Source organism: Chiloscyllium plagiosum, unplaced genomic scaffold (genome assembly GCF_037043375.1).
Source record: "Chiloscyllium plagiosum isolate Xiang-an unplaced genomic scaffold, Cpla_swu_hap1 HiC_scaffold_42, whole genome shotgun sequence".
Lineage (NCBI taxonomy): Eukaryota > Metazoa > Chordata > Chondrichthyes > Orectolobiformes > Hemiscylliidae > Chiloscyllium > Chiloscyllium plagiosum.
This window is the reverse complement of record NW_028270180.1, coordinates 81996514-82001338: the sequence shown is the minus strand read 5'-3', so window position 1 is coordinate 82001338 and position 4825 is coordinate 81996514. Positions and strand designations below refer to the sequence as shown.

The window sequence follows — 4825 nt, the reverse complement described above, 5'->3', positions numbered from 1 at the left end:
TGTCAACAGACGCTGCTCCAGATGAGGGGGGAGCTCCCATCCCTGGCAGATCACACACCTCTATACCATCATGGAAATACTGCCCACTGACCATTTCCACCACTGGAGCCATTGGTGCAATATCCATATCATGAGAACCTAATCTTACTTTTAATCACCACCGACTCATATTTCCAAAGGACTTCTTTCTTAAAACTTATTTTGCATGTGCATATTGCAGTCAATCCGAAGTAAGATAATCGTTCTAATTGACGTATGCTCACTAGAAATCACATTCTATTTTTCATGAGTAACTGCTACTTAGCAAGGACAATGTTTTTAATGGAATCACTCTTTTATTTCACGTTAGGGAATTTGGTTTGTATTATTTAAATTAACGTTAGTCACTGTGTAAAATGATCAAATAGATCTCAATTTCTGAACAGAATTGGTAATGTTGTCATCCACCTTGAAATGTGGTGTTTACTTCTTTCAGGCACACGGGTATTAAAACGAACCGTCTGTTAATGACATGCGTATAAAGACATTTCAAATCAGTTTTCATGTCTATGCTGCATAAATCTGCGGTTATTGATACACAGTTTAGATTCAGTCCCTGCAGTTAACTTGGTGACTTCTCCAGTTGTTCATAGTTCAATATGACGCATCAAGTGTGTGCATAACGAGAGGGAGTTCGCTTCCCACATCTTGTGTTTATATGTGTCTTATGTCCAGCATTCATCAATGGCGAGAGCAAGGGGGAAAGGATAAGACCAATGTGTAAGTCTGTCCGTGCCCATGCACGGCACCCACATCGGTAATTCTCTCCTGTGCATTTATAGCCAGTTCTCCGGTGCCCCTACACCCAGCCCCTGCCACTTTTGAAATATCTACATTGTTTCGTGCTGTCTCTCTGTGCTGTTTTCACCAAGATGAATCACTTCTACCCAACTGCTACAAATTTCATCTGACAAAACACTCATTAAGAATCGCATGCATCAACATGCACTTCGCATCTCTCCTGGATCTCTTTCATACGATAAAAGTTCACAGCAACTTGACTTGAAAAAGACAATCGCGTTCCTGTTCATTGTTCCAATTCAATCTACATTTCAATGCAGTTTAGGCAACAGACTCAAATTATTCTTTGAGATTTTATTATAGCGTCGATGCATATAAACAGACCATTGGACAGCTGTGATCATCCAAAGATAGCAAAATTTAAAATCGTTGATGACAGCGACGAGAGTGGGATTCGAACCCACGCGTGCAGAACACAATAGATCAGCAGTCCATCGCCTTAACCTCTCGGCCACCTCGTCATATAAGTCGAAGGCACATTTGACCTTATGAATAAGTGAATTGCGTAAATTATGCTGAGCAGCAGATATTTCTCCATGGTATTGGTGAAATGATAAATAGTACAGGACGGTTCCAATAGTATCGTCTTACCTCTGAGTTGTGGGGCAAACAGACTCCCACTGTGACACTCTGCTCACAGTGATCTAAACAAAAATGAAGAAATGACGATGTAACATGGTCTGTTGAATTCTGTGAAGATTTGAAGTCAACGGACTGAAGAGCCCGTGACAGCAGGAGGTGTATAGTTGTCTGTGAGGAATTGTTTTCCAGACTGGAGGAGAGTGCATAGTGCTCAATGTCATTATTCAGAACACCTTTCTTCCACTCAGATATTCTTGACACGCACTTGTGTACAGGACAGGCAATTTTGAAATCCTAAATAAGGCTAAACTGACAATTGAATTCAACAATGCAAAAACCTTGATCTGTATCATTTTCCTGGCTGTGTGACACCAAGTCACTGTATGATCACAGCAACACAGTGAGCAAGTGTCAGAAGGAAAATGAGTGCAGTGCCAGAGCGAATGCTGGGATCAGCAGTTGACACACTGGCAAGTGCATTCCTCTGAGCAGGAAAACTTCCCAAACAGTGGACTGCGGTAAAAGAATTCAGAAGGGGTTTACATTTTGGAATTTGATGCCAGAGACACAATGGAGATCTGTTATTGAGTCTGTTCAAGATGAAGGTTTTAAGATTTCTACAGATGAAAAACAAAATAAAAGGCTCATGGATTAGTGAAGGCAAAAGTTGAATTTGCACATTTTTACATCTTTGCAATGAGTAGCTCACCACTTGCCTCACACGGGGTCAGAAGCACTGGTGAGGATGATCATTTTATCGCAGTGACCAGCCATGGAATCAGAGAAACTCGGTTTCCCAACCGTTAATGTACAACCAGGAATTTGGAGGTAAGCATTAATGTGTTGCTCCAGTGCTGCAGGTGACCAGTGCACGGTATCTCTGTGCCAGTATAGTGGGCTGCGCTCTGCCGAAGTTTTAAGTTTGAGCCTCACATGGAGCAGCTTCAATTTGTCGTGTTGAGGGGTACGGGTAGAAGGTGATATTGAGCAATGTCACGTTTATGGGAAAGTACCAGTTTTTGTGGATTGAGAAACGACCTTTTCAGGATAATGACACCTTGATCAACAAACATACTGCAAATAATTAAAACGTGAAGAGACATGTGTGGAGGGAGAGCCGAAGGTGATTTTTCAGCAGACGGATAAAGTTTCCCATGTGCACTGCGTTAAATTCCGGGAAAATCGATGTTGATCTGTTTTCATTTTATGTAGTTTGTTGCAAACTCGCAATGGCCATTGTCATAATAAAAAAAAAATAGACTGATCGCATAGGACCGTCTGAATATTGTATTCACTTTTAGTCTGAGCATCTTTCAGCTGGAATGGTGTGCTGCAGAGCAGCACAGAGGGTTAAAAATACAAAAAAGACAGAGTAGACTTGGTGGTGGATATCAGAAAGCGTGAAATGCACCTAACGTCATGTGAATGTGGTCAAATCTTTAAAGTAGGTGTTGCGTCTCCAAATGACGATTCAATTGCCACTCATTAGGATGTAACTTCTGTCTGCAGTTATTTTACGACATCAGCCCCATTTACAATGCTTCACCTTGAATAATGCGCTTTATCTTTCAAATTCAGGAACTTTTTATACTCAATTTTATTCAGCTGAACGTGTTCATGAAGTGTCTTTGTGTCTGAAAACAACCAAATCGAAATTAATCCACACCCACACTTTTCCTTTCTTTCAATGGTAAATTCCCTCCTTGTATGTTTGTTCGTGTCTTTTTTATAACACTATGAAATCATAAATCTACGTTTTATTTCCAGAAAGTCATTCAGGAATTGAGCAACTTTATTGAGTGGATGAAACTCTCATCCAATCTTTTCTTAATCATTCACTAATGGTTTTGAAGCTCCAATTAAAGTTGTTGATTCACTTGAAAGACGGAATTTCCCCGATTTAGTCACTTCAAACCACACGTTATGAGAAAATCTCTTTTGTTTACTTTTAAACTTGAGTGTTTCTGGTCCAGCATTTCCACATGTCGTGAATAAACTCCGTCATTCTGTCCATAATGCGGATGAAATCATTTCTATCCTTTCTGATGTTTTTATGTCTCAGTACACCCCGTCGCTGGGCTTCCTAATATCTTGCTATTCAGTAAGCAGCGTCTGTGCCCTTCCTAACCTCTTCACATGTCTTTGTTGGAGAATAAGGACAAGGATTATACACAATGCTCCCACTGAGGATGACCTAAAGATTTCACAGTTACAAGATGAACTATTTGCTTTAAATATGATTTCTCTAAATCTCCATGATCTGAGTGAGTGTCAGCTATTTCTAAAGGTAACTGAGGTTCAAATACATCACAGTAGGGCTCGAGTCATTCCAGTGCAGACTGGTTCTGGACAGTAAATATCATTACCAAAAGCCACCGAGGGTCTGAAATCGACATCTTGCACATAGAAATTGTCGTAGCTATTGTGTATCATATTTCCGTGTTCTTGCCCACCTTGGTTATCACTTCATGTGTCCTTGTATTGAGTTCTACTGAATGATTAATTTGTGAATGGAGACATTCCCTTCACCTCTTATTTGAAACTCCATGGTGCATTGAATAATTGTACTCATATGCTTCCAGAGGACAGTCCTGCCATTACTGGGATGAATCAGTGAACATTCCGCACGTATCCTCGAAGGCAAGGATTTCCTTCTACAGTTTATGAGATCATTACAGCACTGAAACCCATGCGTGCATTCATTAAATCTAAAACTGATGCTGCAAAACATTCAGACTAAGATTTTGCAATCTGCTTGTCTTGCTTGTCCTGAAAGTTACATTCCACATTGTGGTATGTTTGTGAATGCTAGCATTTTCTGAATCTTGAGCAATGACATTTAAATTTTGCCAGAACACTATCTTTCACTGTTCTCTCTTTCCCTTATGGTTCCCCATTTAATATACTGTATTATATCAGTATATCTAACTTTTTCAACAAGTCAAACCATCTCGCTCCTGATTGCCAAATCGAGAGAATGCCAGAATTTTGTTAATTTATCTGCAGTGCAGCTGTAGGGCGCAGTGATCAAGTGGAAAAGCATTGGTCACGTAAACCAAGTAGCAGTAGCGGGCTTTTGAAATCTGGCTATTCTATCGCAGTCATATTCAAAATATTCAACATAATCTTAAGCCAAATCATATTGGTAGAAAATAAGAAAAAAAAAACGAAAGATCCGCCGATGTTGAAAATCAAACAAATACAGAAGTTGCTGGAAAAGTTCAGTATTTCTGACAGATCTGTGGAGGAACGGACCAATGGATCAGAAACTGGATTCGTGATGGAAGAGCACAGCAGTTCAAGCAGCATCCAAGGAGCAGTAAAATCAACGTTTCGGGCAAAAGCCCTTCATCAGGAATAAAAGCAGAGAGCCTGAAGAGTGGAGAGATAAGCTAGAGGAGGG

At 40.2% G+C, this 4825-nt stretch overlaps 1 non-coding gene across 1 annotated transcript; it reads right to left on the bottom strand.

Annotated features, from left to right (window-relative positions):
* Nucleotides 1-1219: 1219 nt before the first annotated feature.
* Nucleotides 1220-1301, bottom strand: trnas-gcu (transfer RNA serine (anticodon GCU)). The gene has a single exon. It is a non-coding gene; the product is annotated as a tRNA-Ser (tRNA).
* Between the last annotated feature and the right edge of the window lie 3524 nt (nt 1302-4825).